Genomic DNA, 20,185 nt, shown 5'->3' with positions numbered 1-20,185 from the left:
ATTTCAACCGTTGAAATACACAGGCACACTCACTCACACTCACATACACAGAGCCTTCAACTTGAGATTTGATTGGCATCAGTCATTTCATAACCTGTCTCTTGGGGATCGGACCAATGGACCTTTTTAAAGCTGGCCTTATTGAACTAACCCTTCTGATCTGGACGCATGATTCATACTTGCTAATCTTCTTGGGAGCCTTCCTTGCTCTTAACAAGCCTGTCACTTCTTCCTTCTCTGAAATATTTTTCTCTAGGTACAAGATGATTTAAAATGTTATTTTTTATGTCTCTTCTTGACTTTTGTGAGAAAAAAAATAATATAAATGCATCAAAGAAGCAGCTATTCCACCTGATTAGTGAATTTCCCCAAAGGAATACAGACATCACCATAGCTGTGGATTGCATTTTAAAGGCACACAGGCTTCGATTTAACTCAACGAATATAACACCATGCAATGTTACATCTGGAATGTTCCTTAGAGTTTTTGGTACAACAAGCAACCCAATAAAAGAATCTCTATGTCATCTCTCTCAGATAATTAGCCTGTTTGAACATTTTCTGTTAATAAGTTATTTTAAAGTGAACCTCATCTGGTGTTCTTCTACCTCTTGAAAGTTCCTACTTACTTAATACTGAAACCAACCTCCTTTAAGTGCTCCACTCTAAGTGCTAGTTTTGTCATCTGGAGTCACATAAAGTAAGTCTCATCTCCCCTCCACAAGACAGCTCAGGGCTGAACTAAGCTGGATGCCTACATTTCTAAAGATTTGTATCTTTCTTATACTCAACCTCAGGACAATCTATCCCCACTGCCATTCTTTATTGCCTCGCACATTCTCTGCTGGTACCCAAAGATCCACACTGTGGGAGGTTCTGTGATCATGTTTATAGGTTCTCTTAGAATACAGTTCACCTCTTGCCATCTACCTATCTCACCTCCTCTTAATCACAATGTGGTCTTCTTCTTCCAATTTGAAAACCAAAACATTCTCGGGACAGAAAAGAGAAGTGTCATTCATTGAGGGCCTGATATGTGTCAGGCACTGAACTAAGTGCAAAGTTGGGAAAGACACAAAGATGGGAGAAATACAATATTCTCAAGAATTTTATAGCGTATTGGAGAGAAAGGGACACAGTTAAATATATAGATAAATACAGTGAAAAATAATGTTATAGGTGCTATCCCTTTTTTTATATGTAGTTAACATATAGTGTTATATTAGCTTCAGGTGCACAATATAGTGATTTAACAATTCTATATGTTACTCAGTGCTCATCATGATAAGGGCTATTCTTTCAAATGACTCAAGCAATTTATAATCATATAAGAGAACTATATGAGTTCTGTCTGATGGAGGAGAGTGAAGGGGAGGGAGATATTCTCTACCATGGGAAGCAAAAAAAGGCAACATGTAAAAAACCACAAAATGAGGAAATAAAAATTACATTTTATATAATAGCTATACTATCTATACATCTTTGATGTAGTAGTGATCTCCTCCTCTATGGTTTCAAACCTCTACCCTTCTCAGAATATAATTTATCCCATAAAACTCTCATGGGATATTTCCTGCACACAATACTCCCAATTCTCATTACCTAAGAGATAAAATACAATAATATTAATTTCTGTACTATCTTTACCCTTAATTGATAGTATTTCTCTACTTACGTCCTTCATTTCAATATACTCAAGAAGATTACAACTTCATTTTTTTATTTTTTTATTTTTTTTTATTATAATAATATTTTTTATTATGTTAGTCACCATATAGTACATCCCTGGTTTTTGATGTAAAGTTTGGAGAAAAAAAAAAATCTTCATGAGACATTAAAAAAAAAAAAAAGAAGAAGAAGAAGATTACAACGTCAAAGGTTCTAATTTTGGCTTTCATCCTTTTAATCTGGGTGTGCTGACATTTCCAAATTACTACCTCTCCTACCACACCTCCTTCTTATGGAGGTTGCCTTACCCTTAAAGCCTGGAAAGGGAGCTCACAGCTGACTCTCCACTCCACACTATGCAGTGAAACAACATCTTGTCAGGATTTAGACAACAGTCGATTGGAAGACCGTCAGCTCTTATACTGTGTCGTCAGAGGTAGAGTAACCAGCAAGGCAAATGGAAGGCAAGGGCAGAGAAAAGTTAAGATGAGTAAGTAGGCCATGAGTTAGCAGTATAAGCCAACTGAGAGAAAAAGAATGGCTCAAGCATGCAAGAGTCACAGAAGCCAAAGCCCAATGTGCCTCAGGAGTGGCTGACAAAGGAGCCTCTGTTCACAACTTGCCCATTCCAGTCCTTTCATGGGTGTCTGAGCACAGCTTAGTTTTATGAACTATTCTAATTGCAATAGCACCTGTTATGTTCTTTCAATAAAATTCCTTTCTACTCAAGCCAGAGTTGGTGGGCTTCTGTTCTTTGCAGCAAAGGAATCCTTAACTAAGACATACCTTCAGGCTCTACTCATATTTCTCTGAGAGCCCAACTTGTTCTTGGCCACTCTATACCAGCACAGCTTCCAACACTCTGTGCAGGAAAATAATACATAGGACTATGATTAAACAAATGGTAACATGTTTTTAAATTTTTTATTCCATCTTTAAGTTAAATGAACAAGGGAAGAGATGTTTCATGTTATTTCCTTTGTATAATGAGAAAATGGAAGTCTTTAAAACTAGAGCTTAATGAAAAGGGGGAAAAAGGAAGTGGAAGGATTTGTGTACTATCTCTGAAGTAAAAAAATAACAATAATAATGTTTGAATGTTTTGATATGGGGTAGCATAAAGATGAATCCAGAGCTGTAAAAAGAAGTCCTAGGGACACCATACCTAATTGAAGAAATAACTAATCCAAGTGGACAAAAAAAATATGTACATTATATTTATATATTTTAAATAATAAAATAATATACAAGAGTCTTAAGCAGTCAATTCTTTTTCTTATTGACTGTGCTATTCTCTACTGCAAACTTCCCATTAGATTGCCATGCTTAGAGTTGCCATGAACCAGACAACAGGACACAAGTGGAACAAGTGGAGAAAAAACAGGACTTTCTGCCCCACACCAGAAACTATAAGCTTATTAAGATCCTCTGATTAATTTGTCTACATGTCTGTCTTTTCAAGTAAAACTCCATATACTCACACATACTCATCAGGGAGGAAATACATTCTAACTAAAAATAGAGTGCATAGTAGTAGTCTCTTCACCTGTTAGAAATTGATAAAAACACATGGCTCTACTCATGGGCTGAAAGGAGACTCAAATGTGAATGTGAACCTATCTTGCAAAATTAAAAAAGGTTCTATGAATGTAAGATACTGTTAAATGTTGGTTACATATTTTTCTTTTTTTTGCAAACCTGGAAGGAATAAGGAATAAAATAATACACTTCTCTTATCCTCTCCCTCCTCCACTTCCTTGAAAAGTTTGAAAAGTAGTAATTAAAACTTCAGATAAATCCAAAGTTTTCTCATCCATAATGTCTTCATTGTTTCCTGGCTCTTTGAATGTCAATGAGTATATAGCTCAAAATTACTCCTGTCAATTATGAAGGTCCTTATCTTGGCATTGATTTTTACATGCACAGATCAATAGCAAGATATGGCCCAATAATTAATATTGGGAAACCGAATTGCTTTTTTTCCCAGGCATTTAGCTTTAGCCACAGAAGTATTTCTCTTTTACTAATACTGTGTTTTTATATTTATCCCATTTTGTTTGTTTCTAAGACAAATTCTCCCACATAACAATACTAATCAAACAGAACTTTGTACCTGCTACATATTTTTAAATAAGGCTGATGACTACGTAGTTATATACAAAATATTCCATGCACAAATATTTTAAATAAAAATTCTTTAGTCCATACTCTTCCCATACAGTCTTCCTCATGTATTCTCTAACACTGTTGTAATTTCACTCAAAGTCTGTTTTGTTTTGTTTTTTTTCAATGAACATTACTATGTGCCCAGCATTGCGCAAGGCACTGGGGAAACAAAAATAAACAAGACATTGTCCATAACTTCACAATCCATTAAGTGGAAAAGGACAGCATAATGAACACACAGTGATCTGTACAACAACAGACAGAAGCAGAATACGCAGTAGTAGTTAGAAGTGCTCTTTCAACATGAGATGTAGCTGGCTCATCCTGACTTGAGCTGGTTGATTGTACACCTCTTTTCCCAACTGAATTCAGTGACCTCACAATGGGATTTCAAAATCAACTACGGTGAGAATATTTATACCATGGGAATGGGCAAATACATAAATAAGAACTCCCACCCTTTCTCGGCCCTAGACAGTCATTTGTTAAACATTTAGTCACACCGTTGTCTTTAACCCTTCCTGGGAGATTATGGAATGGTGAGGGCTGAACCAGAGAAGCTGGCCTTCAAACCCCTTTATTAACCTATGCAACATAACGCAAGTGAAAAGAGGTTTTTATAAATTGCACTTGTCTTTTTGCATAATCATTTAACAACTGCAGTATAAGGCCAATGGTTTGGAAGAGTGGAACTGTGTTAACTTTTAATTCTTTGGACAGTTGATCAAACTGGTCAAGAAGTAGTGTGAACTAGCCATTTAAGTGAACAAATAAATACAAAAAAAGTAATATCAACAAGGTAATTTTTAATCTGTATTTAAACTGATTTAATCTGTATTACAGCATTTTCAAAAGATGAGAGTATCTCCTAGTGCTTTTAAGGTTTTATGCTATCATAGAAGATTAAAATGTATAGGGAACTATCACAAAATAAACCTTACTGATATTACTTTGTCTTTGAATAGGCATGGTCAGGTAGTTAAATAACTGACTGATTGTTCAAATTCAGATGAAGTACCCATTAGGATGGAAAATCAAATACAGGTCAATATATGATAAACCTCTGAGTTCACTATAGGTCAAAAGTCACAAGAGTTTCATGTACATCCTAACAACCTGAATGAAAAGATTTACCATGGAGATCTTGCTCTCTCTCCTCAGGGAGCTCCAGCCTGTGAAGTTATCCATGCCACCACGTCTTCTTTTTATTATTATTATTATTATTATTATTATTATTATTATTATTATTATAGAAAAACGTGTCAGTAGAGAAAATCTCAAAAAGATAGGTCAAAGAAGTAAATAAAAATATAAGCCTGCCATTCACAGATAATCACTATTCAAATTATAATGCACTTCCATTAATGTGTATATGTATATACACAGACATATACACATTTATATTTCATAGACAGAGGCAAGAGAGTTAGATTTGAAATTGCTTTGGTATACTGAATACATATTTCTATATTATTACATATCATTATTACACAATTTAAATGCCAATAATGTATTTCTTTATATAGGTTCATTACTATCTAGTTAAATAATCCCTTATATGTAAGTTGTTTCTAGTTTTTTTTCCTATAAATTATACAGTGATGACCATCCATGAAGTTAATCCTCACACATGCATTTATAATTAATTCTTTAGAATAAATCCTTTAAAATGGTAGTTTGGGATCAAAGGGTAAAACAATTCTAAGAGTTCTGAGAAGTTTTTCTTCCATAGAAATTGTACCAATTTTTACTTTTACCACAATGTATTAAAATAACATTTCTCTATATCTTCACCGAAACCACATTTTTATTTTTTCCCAGTGATGATTACAAATTCCTTTCTTTCATTTACAGTTCCTGAGCATAAAATAAGTTAAACAAATTTTTGTAAGTTCATAGACTCCTAAATTTATCAATCACTTGAACTTTGTTTCGAATTTCCCATCCATGTCCTTTGTCCAATTCTTTTTTTGAGAAAATAAAAGCTTTTTATGTATTAAGTAGAGGAATTATTTTGTCTGTATATTACAAATATTTCCTCCATGTCACATGCTAATGAATTCCAGGGTCAATACTGCTTCAGTGTTACTTTCCTTATGACATTTACCTATTGTAAAACAAATCCATTTGCTCTATCACCTACAGAATAAATCACCTTCTCAACTTACAAATGGCATTAACCATAATGATAATGGTGATGATTATTAAATAACTTATATTTGTACAACATGTTTTTTAGTATATTTATAAAGTACATTTATGAAGTGCAAGTATAAAGCATGTAGCAGTGCTGTGTTCCCTACATAAATTGCTATATATTACAGTAGTTATCCAAAACCAAATTTTAGTATACTTAAGATAAAATTAAAATTCTCTTACAATATTAATGCATGTTATAGATGAAGAAATTGAGAAACAGAAAAACTACATGACTTGGTCTAATCACAGAAAATGATCAAAAATAATTTATTCTGACTCCAATTCAACAATATTTTATCCAAATAATAGTCCAAATACACAAAACAGTCCACCAACTAGTCCAATCTATATTTCCAATATTATTCTAATTTCTTCCAATAGACAAGCCTGATATGCCATCAGCGTACCTAACATTCAAAAGCCACTTTGATCTCTAGCAACCTGAACTTGCTTAGGCAACAGCCAAGGTGGCAGCCATACCCTTTCACTACCTCTCCACACATACATGCAGCATTTTCCAAGACCAACTCAAGTTCATCTGCTTTCATAAACTCTTCCCCTATTTCCTAGCTCCCGAATGACCTAGAACATTTTTTTCATTTCTATTTCATACATAGTTAATAGCAATAATAGCGAATACGCACTGACCATTTTCAAGTGAAAAAACTGAAACACACTACATATCATATGGTTATTTTAGGCTCTGTATGTTCACTGATGTAAATCTGTCTTCCCCATAGCTTGCGGAGACATATCTTAACTCATTTATATTTCTCTCAGTAACAATCACAGTATTGTACATACCCTAGACACCTTATAAATGCTCACTGAGCAAACACTGTCTACGCTGTTACCAGATTATTCATTTAGCAGCTCTTTTACCTGTATAAGTAATATATACATTATATGAATCAGTTAATGATTATAATGTGCCTTAGGTAATAATAGTTAAGAATCCTTTGTTAACCACTATTCTCTTATTACCAAAGATTAGATTTAACCATGTTTAAGACTGGGACAATTTAGTTATATGATCAGCATAAATTCTGTTCACCCCTGCCCTTGCTAGAAACTACACTATGAAAATTGATCACTATAAGCAATTGTTTGCTCACATTTGTTTTTGTGACTCAGGAGAAAGATATTTCCCTTAGCTGATGATAACACATCATAACTGCCCCAGATATGTTGTTCAAAGGAAGTTATATCAGTTTAAGTTTCCACAGAGGATACGCTAATCATATAAATAAATTATACATGGGCACAGGAAATTGCATTATAGCAAATTGGACAAATTGAGTTTAAGAGAAGAAAACATAATTGTGTAATTTTAGTAAGGATAAATATTGACCAAAATGCACATTTTTACAAGGAATGTTATCTCTGATCAGCAACAAATATGTTTCTTGATCAATATTTGTAGTTTGATTCATTTCCTGCCATACAGAACTTGATGGGCTTGTCGATATACACAAAGGTTAAAAAAAAAAAAAAAAGAGGAAAGGTTGTTTTAAAATTGCCTTTTCTAAAAGTTCCTCTTCTTTCTTTCTTTCTTTTTCTTTCTTTCTTTCTTTTCTTTCTCTCATAAGTTTCTGAAATGTCTGTAGGAACAACAGCACAGCAGAAAGTGGGATCTGCTAAAATAAAGGAATTTGGTGATGAACCTGGTAAATTACTGATCCAAGAGGTATAGCAGGAAGTTATACTGGAGGAGGTGTCATGTTTTTGAGAGCCTTGAATGCAATACTGTGGTGATAAAACCTTATTTTTTTATGAATTAGAAAAAAAATAGTGAGCAGAGGATCACTGACATCACAACAACCTGTGCAGTATATAGATTTGTTTTTGTCTGTAAATGTGAAAAGTGCAGTATAGGCAGGCAACAAGCCAAAGGACAGCAAAAGAATGAAAATTACAGGCATCTGGATCAGTACCTTCCCAAAGCACAATGATTTTTAGTGATCTTTTCAGAATCCAGTATTTCAGTGTTGAGGATGAACGTGATGACAAAATACAAGCCTAATTAAGAAGCAATAACTTTCAGAAGCTGTCTCCAAGCATTGAACCAACATCCACTGAAGGTACTATCATCTCTACCTATGAGCCAAGATTAGAGTTGCTTTGATAGTAGAGTTTCCTTGATCAATACAATGTCTCTTCAAGAATGGGCCTCAGGGCCAACTAATTGGGATTCAAGGAGAAACTGACCACTACTGCCATCAACATTCATGTGGTGACCTCTGGATCCCACAAGTGCAGACATTTCTGCTCACAACAAGGGATAGGAACAGTGACACACTTAGAGTCAGGCTGGAAAAAACCATATCAATTCCTATAGGGATACACAAGTCAACATCAGCAGAGACTATACTAAGAAGAAAACAGAATTATATAGGAACATTTTTTTAAAACAGTCTCAATACATCAAACTCAAGAGACGTGGTTTCCAAGCACAGGTGATGAACTCTGGAGGCAGAGATGGTTCAGTAAGTGAGCAGTAGACTGAAGACTGACAAAGCCATGAGAGAGAATTCTATAACATCATTCACATCCAACTGAGTATGAACCCAAACTTGATTTGAGCTGCTGAAGAACTGCTTGCCACTATTTTCTGTAGCAACATGTCTCTCAAGATAGGATTGTTGAAAATATCAGATATTTAGGTGCCCAATAGGGCAGCCCTGAGAGACAGATGTGAGAGGAAAGAATGAGAGGAAAAAGAAGACCTGCCAGGCATTTACTTGGGGATTCTTGGCACATAAATATTTTCAAAATGAATGTTCTTTCTGTTGAGATGTGTTGGCTTTTCAGATTGTAAAAGCAATTACGTGCATAAAAAATTTGCAAGACACAAAAAATTATGAAGATAACTGAGAAAATGGCCTATGATTTCATTACCTAGAAATAATCAGGGTTAATATTTAGATGTTTTCTTCCATTCTTTCAGTGGCACAAATATCTACAATTTCTAGAAGATTTGGAAACATGACTGTTGTGTGTTCATTTCTGTTCATTCAAAAATATATTTTCCTACATCATTAAATAAACTTCAACATGTGAAAATAAAAATATAGCTACATCTAGGTTCATCACTTGTAACAAATGTACCCCATTGGTGGGGATACTGATAGTGGGGAGGCTACACAAGCGTTGTAGGGACAAGGGTAGATGGAAAATCTGTGAACTTTCCCTCACGTTTGCTGTTACCCTAAACTTGCTCTAAAAAAAAGTTTTAATTTTAAAAAATTAACACAAAAATGGGAAGAAATTTGCCCTATCAAATATGAAGACATAGTCTCTACGGTAATTAAAACATTGTGATCGTATCAAATATAAAGAACAGTTGAAAAAAATAGACCCATACCTATTTGGAAACTTGATTTATGATACAGTGGACATTATAAATCAATGGGAAAGGATGAATTCTTTAATGCCTTTTCTAGGAATATTGGTTATCCAAGTGAAATCAAGTCTTTGCCTTATAGCATACACAAAAATGAATTCCACATGTGTCAAAAATGTATACGTAAGTGGGAAAACTATAAATCTTAGAAGATGATATAGGAAATTATCTGCATTACTTCCAGGTAGGGAAGAATTTCTTAAAGAAGATGCCCAAAGCAAAGCAAAAAAAAAAAAAAAAAAAAAAAAAAAAAGATTATAAATTTGACTATATTAAAATTAGGCATATGTCTTTATTGAAAGATAATAGGGAATGCATATACATATGTACATACATATACATCTACATTTATAGATATATATAAAATATATGCAGATCATATATTAAATATATGCAGATATATATTACATTTTTAAATAAATAAATAAATAAATGATTGAGCTCGCTTTCGCACACCATAACTGCTCTACTTCAAATGTCTTTTCCTCCTTAAGTTAGTCTGATAAATTCCTGTAGTACCTTTAATACACCGTGAACCTTTTAATTCTGAGGACACTTGCTTGACAGCCACTCTCCACCTCACTTGGCTAAGCAGTCATTCATCTATTCTTTGTGCCATTTCTGTATCTTGCACGTTCCAACAATCAGAGCATCTCCTTCATGAGTCAGGTACTGTGAGAAGAGCTTTCTTAACATCCGCTATCTCATTTCTTCCTGACCACAATATTTGTGTTGTGATGCGTTAGTCTCTCAATTTTATAGCTGGAGACAATGAAAATCAGTACATTCAACCTAATAAAGACTCACACACCCAAGAGGCAGAGCTATAATCTGAACTCCAGTCTGATTGTTGCTAAGGCTCTCTCATTCAGGGCTGCTATGCAATAGTGTACATATTAAACTGCATTGCTTACATGAAAGTTTTTTTTTTAAGTTATCTGATTATCTACTGCACATAACAAATTACCCTAAAATTTAATGGTTTAAAAAAACACATTTTATTATATTTCATGATTTTGTGGGTCTGGAATTCAGGAAGGTCTCAGCTGGATTATTCTCCTATTCCATACTGTGTTGACTGAACCCACTTGGTAGCACCCAACAGAGTACTCAGCCAAGACAGCATCACTAAAACATCTGGTGCCTAGGCAGAGGTGACTGGTAGGCTGGGCTCACATGAGACCACTGACCAGAGCACCTCTCTAGCTTGTGCATCTCTGCTTGGCAGTTTCAGGGTGATCAGACATCTTATACAGAGACTCAGGACTCCCAAAGAGAGTGCTCCAAGAGACAGAAATTAGAAACTGACAGTTTATTAAGTCTTTCACCCAGAAACTGGCACAGTGTCACTTCTACCCTATTCTATTGGTCAAAAGAGTCCCAGATCAACGGGAGGAGACATAGATTATAAGTCTCATTAAGAGGAGTAGTATGAAAGAATGTACAACTATCTTTAATCTGCCATATCACAGAAAATGTTGATGACAGATTTGAAGAAAATAGTATTCATACCTAAAACCAACAAGAAACTAGAACAGTTCTGTCCTAAACAACTTTTTGTGATAATGGAAATATTCTCTGCATAATCCAATATGGGAGCCATATGGTAGAAACATGTGGTTATTCAGCATTTGAAATGTAGCTAGTGTGACCAAGGCACTGAATTTTAATTTTATTTAATTTTCAATTAATTTAAATTCAAATATTCATAAGTGGTTAGTTGCTACTGTATTGGACAGCATAGCTCTACAATATAAAAGATATTCCTGCAAATCAACAAGAAAACGACAGGAAACCAAAATAAAAATAGCCAAAAGATACAAATAGATAACTCATGGGGCAGAAACTAACTCTAAAGAACATGGAAAGGTATTCAAGCTCAATAGTAATCAGAGAAATAGAAATTAAAATGATGATATAATTTACATCTATCTGAATAAGAAAAATTAGAACACAGGAAATGTAAAATGTTGCTGGGAATATAGAAAAAGAATCAACCTCTTCCACGGCTAGTAGGAAGAGAGACTGGAATAGCTATTTCTGAGAACAATCTAGCGACATTTGGTCCAATTAAGTAATCATATACTCTATCATCGAGAGCAAGCTCTACGAGACTTGTACAAGAATATTCACTGTAGCAAGGAGGGGGAAATAAATTAGGCGTCCATAACTGGAGGAAGGGTAAAAGTAAAATGTGGTCAATGAACACTGTGGAATATTACAGTCATTAGAAGCAATGGTTACAACAAAAGTACATATAGCAAAATGGATGGATCCTAAACATACAATGCTGAGTTTCAAAATTAAGAAATATTATTACAGTCATTAGAAGCAATGGTTACAACAAAAGTACATATAGCAAAATGGATGGATCCTAAACATACAATGCTGAGTTTCAAAATTAAGAAATATTATCAGTCTCACAGCACAATGTTTTTGAAAAATAAAACTGCATGTGCATACGAAGTAATAATTCATATTCTACAAGGATATATATAACTTTAGGGACACCTAAACACACTGTTGGCCTGCAAACTTAGGAGCTTCAAGGGTCAAACCTGAAACTGGCCCCCATACACAGAGTGTAATGAGAGACTGAAGAAAGTCAGACCACTCCAGATTGGTAGGTGATAGCTTTAGTAAGCAGAGGAACTTATCTACGAGGCTTGTCTTGGGCAGCAGCAAGACGAGTGATCTCCCCGCCCGCTCGCCTCAATCTCAAGAGTTTACAGAAAGGCCTTAACTGGGCTCAGTCACATATTATTCAGATGATCTCAATAACACGTTGCTCACCCAAGGCTGGCATCCTAGAAATGGCTTTACCTATGGCAACAGCAGCTAGACAGGGGAGAGGGTGAGGAGCATCCCATTGTCTGGGGCCAGCTCTTGCATCAACCTGCAGTCAAGCCTTCTCAATGACCTTCTCCAAGGAGGGAAGAGGATATTATGTACGTATGTCTGGCTTCTAGAATTGTGAAAAAAACAAATTTTTATTGTTTCAGCCACCAGGTTTGTGCTAATCTGTGACAGCAGCCACAGGAAACTAATAACTAACCACTGAAGGGGAAGTGAAAGATACTGAGAGATTAATGGATTTGCTAAAGTCCAAATACACCTACCACAGACTGGCCTAAGCCTTAAGTTTATTAGGCAGGGTGGCATTCCCTAGTGAGTAGGAATAGTGAAGAGATATCACCCAGTGACCAGATTAGAAATTTGAGATGTCCAGTAGTTTAATATCCAGAACGTTCTTAGATATCTTCACCCATCTCACTCTGGACCAAGAGAAAGAGTCCCCTCTCCCATTTCTACAGTTCCCTCCCTTCTCAGTTCCCAGTTACAGTCTAAAGTATGACTCTTTCCCCAGGCCTGAAACACAAGAATTGCACCACCTTTTAATGACTATGCAGCCTCTCCACACAATTTCCCTTTATCCCTCATGGACACCCAGAAGCACAACATTAAGTGCAAAATAATTACACTATCACAGAGAGTTATAGGAGAGTTGCTCTTTCCCAAACTCTGCTTTTCTCTCTGCTCCAAGGTCCTCAACCCTGGCTCATCAGAATCACCGGGGGTTTTCTAAAGTTTACTAATGTGTTAGTCCCATCCTCCAAGATTCTAATTTATTTATTTATTATTATTTTTTTTTATAATGATTTTTTATTTTATTATGTTAGTCACCATACAGTACATCCCCGGTTTCCGATGTAAGGCTCGATGATTCATTAGTTGTGTATAACACCCAGTGCACCATGCAATACGTGCCCTCCTTACTACCAAGATTCTAATTTAATGGGCCCGGGGTGCAGCCTGGGAACAGGGAGTTTTAAACACTCTCTAGGTGATTCTCACTTGCGGCCAAGGTTGAGGACTTGCTGGTCTAGCCTGTCTTTTCTTTCTAATCTGCTCTGAGGAAAGAAGGAATAGGATCTCAATTAAATACATCTGAAATTAAAAATAAATCATCATATTTATTTTTCTGTAAATGTTGATGATTATATCTAACTCTTACTTGTGAGGTGAACATTGGTGAGTATTACCAAGGATATACAAGCATTGAGTAGATATAGGTAGACAGGGCTGTCCTCAAGCCTCCTGGCCATGCCGTGACTGGGAATAACCCAGGCTTTACCCACAGCTACCTTTACCCCCAACACACATCAATGATGCTGAAAGCCTAAAACCCAACTGCTGGATTCAGCTGAGGTCACCTACTCAACAGGAAGCCAAGCTCCCTTTCTCTCCCAAGCCAATCCCAGTCTTGGCACTGCAGCCTGAAATTTCTGAAAACAGCTTGCTACTCAGTTTGCAGCACCGATGACTTAAGTACATTTATAAGTGTTGTGGAGCTTAACATCCACATATTTCCTCCTATGTTCTAATTTCCTGCTTCTCCACACTATTTATGTTCACCTGTTACCCAATTAGCACCCCAGTAAGCTGAACTCCTGTAGTTGTTTTACCCTAGCAATTAACCCTCTCCAGCACTCCCCTCTGCAAAGAGCTTCTGATTAAAATAAACTGCTCGATTATTCACCTAACGACAGGAAGCATGCCACAGTAGACAAGAAGAACAATTTATTTTTTTCCTAGATCTCTACATGTGTCCAGTATTGGCAGAGAAGAAAGATTTTCTTGAAATAATCTAGAGGACTTGGTTGAGGTTTATGGTGAGGGCACAAATTTATAAAATGTCAGCGCCTGTCTAGTAGTTTTAAGATGGTCAGCACCTCCAGTCTGAAGAAAATGCTAAGATGAAGAAGGAAATTCAGTTGCTTTCTTTTTTTTTTTTTAATTCTATAAAGTGCTGGCATGAATTTCTCATTAAGGAACCACAGTGACGTACAGGAAAGCTTTGGGGCGGGGGCAGGAAGAAGTGAGAGAGAGGAAAATAGAAGGAAAGGGTTACTTAAATACTAAGTTACCCAATGCATTGAAGGGATGTTCTGTTTAAGGAGTATTTCTTTATGACTGAAAAGTATTGTGCACAGGACACATAGCTTTCCTATTATTAAGAATATAACATAACATATTTAACACAGAAACTACAATTAAACATCACTTTTTCTGAAAAATTTTGGAAGAACCTCAGAATTCTGAGTGCCTAAGATAATCTCCATGAACCACAACTTTGCGAGGCAATCAAGTAGGGATAATATCAAGTTGATAGTACCTATATATTTCTGTGGTTCGCACTGTAAAATCTACAATTAATGATGAGCCAGAGACGTGACAACAACATAATTTTCCAGGAGGGTACACACTGTTATCTAAATATCAAACTGGGTCATAACTGTTGTACGTGTTATACAAAATTACATATAATTGCATATATATCTTGTTTGTAACATTTTAAGAGAAAATTCCTTTTTAACCTAGACTGCAATTTATTGATCACCTTCTGTTCTACTTTTCTTTACCCACACATTATTCATAAGGCAATTATCCTACAATCAAAAAGGAAGAAGGCACACACAACCAACAGAAGCCCATGTGTGTAACTGGCCAGAAACAATCAAGAAAATGACTTTAGTTTTATCTGGAAATAAAGATATTAAAAGTTACAATTATTAATACAAGATTGCCTGCTAGGCAACTGAGGCAGAAGGTATTTCCAAGAACTTCACTCTGAAAATGCAGTCAAATGGTCCTCCTTTTCTGTGACTTTCCCGAAATCTTTCCACTACAGAAAACTGCAAAAGCCAGGCATTTTAAGGCTGCTGGGGTCTGTTTTCTCTGCTATGGATAGATTCTCCCTTTTGTAGAAGCCTTCATTAACTGAAATACTAATCCTCCCTAAATTTGGATGGAAAAAAAAAAAAAAAAAGACCCTCTTGCATACTAAACTATGTAAACCCGTGAAAACTGTTTGCAAACAAGAAGTGGCCGGCTCATAGCTGTGACTTTCCTGCTCCGAAAGGAAGCAGCTTCCCAGCTGCGGTGTCCAGAAGCAGAGAAGAGCACAGTCACCGCTCCCTATGAAATTTTAACAATTCATTAACTGGAAAAGGCTGCATAAAGGGATGCAGGATCAGAGGCAGCTTGGCAGCATCAAATTCTGAGAGAATGAAGGATGGAGAAGGGGGAGATGTGGAAATTCAGGCTAAGAAGGAAAGGAAAAAGAGGAGGGAGATTTGATAGAAATAGGAACAAAGAGAGACAGGAAGCTAAAAGAGTAGGCGAGATTAGAGGATGGGGGAAAGGAAAGGGAAGAAGGGATTTGAATAAAATTCAAATCTCTAATCTGATTCTACTTTTAATCTTCTTGAGGGGGTGGGGGCAGGTTGAATGTATGATGCTGATTGTTCCGCATTTTTTCTGAGCCACCCCTAACTGACCAAACCATGTGTTAAAAACAGTTTCCCTCCTGGAAGGGATTATGCCCTTTGACTTTCAAAGACATCTCTCCCCTTCCCAACATCAATAAGGCTAGATGTGGTGTGTGCGCTGGTGTGGAGCACAGCAGGGCGTCTGCAGAGCGAGGAAATTTCACAGAAGTCAGACAGCCTGGCACAGGGGACGCATTGTTTCTTAAACACCCTTATCTCGGACAGTGTAGGCATATTTGTTTGCAAATATACATGTTATGTGTGTTCCCATGTAAATAAATAAGTTTAAATATAATTTCCAAATGAAGTACACGAGAAAAATTGTCAATTTTTGAGTGTGTCAAATAATGACTGCAAACAAAGTGTTTTTTTGCAGCCGCTGGCAGCCCAGCCCATCCCTGAGGCCACCCTGCCATCTAGTGGGACTCTGCCAGAACTCCTCCTGATATCACAGGCGGCCTCATTTACCCTCACAGCTGGAGACAGGGAAGTGTATTCTCCTAAATGTGTTAACTTAGCAGTGCTATACACTAGAAACAAATTAATATATAATTCTTCTGTGTCTTAAGGTCATTACTGTCGAGGCATAAATTAATAGAGCTATTCCAGTTAATTCATTTTGGCATTTGCTTCTGCATGTCTGAGCGCATATGTGAAAATAGGCCTCCCCTCAGTGCCGTGGGGGGGGGGGGGGGAGAAGAAAGGAGGCCTAAAACTAGCTTAGCCATCCAGACTCTCTGACCTAAAAGCACGGCAAGGGCGATACATTCCAGATGCGGCTGCTTCACCTTTCTCACTACTCTGAGCCCCATTTAACAAAATTCTTACAACGGCCAAGCTGAAATAGCGGATAGTGGATGGGTTTTGGGGGGCCAGCAGAGGGGCAGGGTCTGGGGGGCACCATCAATGGAAGGCAGCCTTGCAAACATATCTGGTTCAGCTTTCTATGAGGCATAATGTCCTGTCACAGGCAACATGGGCTCCTCCCTAAGAATAGGAAGGAAGTGGCAGGTTCATGTCCAGTCTGACCACCCTGGCTACTGAAGAGGCTATAAGGATGGTCACCTGCCCTTACCCAGAGGTGGCTATATCTTTATCTTATCAGTGAGTTTCCAGATCATATATAGTCTACAGCACAGCTCTCCTATTGTGGGAAAAAACCCACAGCAACAGAAAGGGAAGACCAATGTGGGAGGGAGATGAAATTTTCCCACCTGATTTCAACTCTTCCCAGGATGCACAGGGGCACAGGCACTTAAGAAATGGGCTACCCAGACTCCTTTTTGCTTTATTTTGGTCTGTTTGGAGATTCTAATGAGATTCTGGAGCTCCACCCTCTTCTAAAGTGAATTCCATAATAGCCAGGGTAAACCACGGTAAATGCATATTGGAACATCAGATCATCCCCAATTTTTATCTTCATTGGGGCTACTGTCATTCACATAAATTCTGCATTCTAAAACAAAAATATCTAAAACTGCCCTCAGGCTTCTGTTCCTGGAAAAATAAACCGTGTTCTCTTGAAATGGGTTTGTCCTGTGAAGCCTCCCTGAGGCTGGGGCTGGGGGCGCGGCGGCGGGGGGGGGGGGGGGGGTGTCTTTGCATGTCCATGTGACCAGAATTGTTTAATAATTGCCCAGGACAAGCAGATCTAGAATGAGAACGATGTCTTCTCCCAACATCTCTGCGAAGTAAATTAACCAAAGCAATATACTATACTATTGGCAATGCAAATGCTGTAGATAAAATACTCCAAAGAAACTTCAGTGCCTAATAATTTAATTATAAAGAAAAGATTAACTCAAAACAAAAATAGGTGATGCAAAACATACGGAATTGAAATTCTGAACTTTAACTATGCCTCTGAATCACCTGCAGGACTTTATACAAATGCAGGGGATCAGGTCATCCAAAGTCCCAATCTCTGGGTGCAGCCTTTTTGTTTTTGCAAACTTCCGTAAATAATCCTGATGCACAGCCAAGTTGAAAGCCAATGATTCACTATTAAAAAAGAAAAAAGAAAGTAATCCTTGCATGGGTGATTCTGTTGAGCAACCAGAAATGAGAACAAGCATACGAAATGCAATTCCAGATGGTACAGCATGGACTTTAGCCACTGTGGGTGTTTGAGAGGTGAAACCAATGAGAATGAGGGTTAGTTATAGACACAGAAGGTGTCCTGGAGAGGGCAGACCTTCAAGAATGGGTAGAAGATAAACAGCAAAAACAAAGGAGCAGGTCCTCTAGGTGAGTTCATCAGCACTCCTACAGGAAAACAGACTGCAAGTTCTAAGGATCATGGAGAGCTGCCTGGGGAAACAAAGCATGTTTGCAAGCAGTGAGCCCAGTCCACTTCTGGGGCAGAAAATGGCCAGAGTACAGCCATCAGAGTAAAAAAGAAGAAAGTACTGAACAGCCCAAAATATGGTCCATGCCCTATCTCAACAAGGGCATACATCTCACTTTTATCCAAGGCCTCCCCGACTGCCTCACTTCAGGGTATTTTGAATCCCTCAGAAGTAATTGGTTGGGTTTTCCCATTGTGCTGCTACCTGGGAGCTAAAGATTTCCACTTCTGGTGAGATAATGCACTCAGCTGCATTAAGCAGACAATTAATTTATCCCGTTGGCTGCCCACTACCCATCCTTAATGTACTTAAAAAAAGAAATAATGCTTACCTAGCTTTAACTTGCACAGTGTCTGGAAGTAAGAGGGAATGCAGAACATGATACTAAAATCGCTGCACTGCGAACCACCCTGATCCTCACTGGATCAGCATGTCATACATAACTTCATGATATTGTTACAAAGACATCAGAGCAGATGGGTAAGAAGAATCTTCATGTGGGGGAGTGGAATATTATTACTTCGTTTCATCTTTACATATCACAATTATAAAAGTGCTGAAATTGAGCAGGGTGACCAGTATATCAACTTTTGACAAATGCCAGGCTGTCAAATGTCTAAGGCAATCAAAGATATCCCATAAATGTGTCTGAGATGAACAAGACTAGGTCCTGATTTGTGAAAATCTGATTTGTCTGAGTTGGACTGCAGAAAGAGCCAAAATCTTAATTGAAAGAACATAGTAATCTACTGGACTAGAAAATCAGAATGTTTCAGAAGTACTTCCTGTCCGGTTTGGTATAATACTTTGTTATATGAAAACATGGGCTAGAAGTTGATGATCTCACAAGTTTCCTGCCAACTCTCAGATACATAATTCTTAAGTATTTAATTTTACTTTACTCAAAAAACTTTCAGTGGACTCTCATGGCCTTTATGGCTTAAATTCCTTAACAGGCTACTCAAACTTCACTGAACCTAGTCAAAGCATTCTCACAATGTCTTCCCATATACTTTCTGTCTTAGTCATGTTGATCTGAACAATGCCTGCTGGATATGCCTTCCTCCAACTTGTCCCCACACACTGCATCACGTTGTTCCCCACTTGCCAGCCACTACAAACCTTCCTCCACCAATCAAAATCTCCCCCTAAATCGCAGTCAGTCCCTCTCTAGGAGTCTTCCTTGAAAGTCTCAATGTGAAAGACCCTTGTCTGAGTATTGGTAGTGCTTGGTTATCTCCACCACCGTCTCACAAATTACATTATATGGTTAATTACCTATTTACATATATAAGCCTAATCTCCCTTTCTAAATGTAAATTCCTTGAGATCAAGATCTATTTTAAATATTCTGTCCTCTTTACATCAGCTGGTATAGTACCTGCTCTAGATTTCGTGTACAGTGAAGTCCAGAATCAATCATTTGTTCACCTGTGTAACGAATTTAGCACAGAGCCTGGGGAGCTACCCAATGGAGAGTGACACTTTTCCTTTTGGGTTTCTCAAAAAACAAATACCCCTGCTCTTATCTACCTTGTAGAATTACAGACCACATTAAGACAAATACCAGAAAAATTAAAATGTCTACAAGATATTTTCAGTATGTTAAAAAAGAAAACCTCATTCATTCTTTAAAGAGAAAAAAACCAAACACTATATACTCTCTTAAAGTGAATTCCTGTTTGGTCAATAATATCCAGTGCAATATGGAAATGAAAATGATATAGCAACATAAAATAAAAATTAGTTCAATTTATGAGATTCATTCACTAATTGTCTTTGATCTTTGGACGATTATTTAAAAAAATAAAAAGAAACAGTAGTTCATGCCCATAAAAATTACTTCATCGACACGTATTTGCTCTATACCAGGGGCTGATAAAAAACAATCCTTATTCTTTATAGGGTACACTGAGAATAGCCTCGGGTAAAAAAAATAGGAGACAAAGATTTTCTAGGAAAAAGCTGAAGAGAATACTATTAAATTGGACTCAATCTTGGCCCACTAATCAGTCATGATGGATATCTATACATTTCTTACAAAGCATATCATCATGGATTTAGCTGCA

This window comes from Ursus arctos, unplaced genomic scaffold (genome assembly GCF_023065955.2).
Source record: "Ursus arctos isolate Adak ecotype North America unplaced genomic scaffold, UrsArc2.0 scaffold_17, whole genome shotgun sequence".
Lineage (NCBI taxonomy): Eukaryota > Metazoa > Chordata > Mammalia > Carnivora > Ursidae > Ursus > Ursus arctos.
This window is presented reverse-complemented; position numbering follows the sequence as displayed.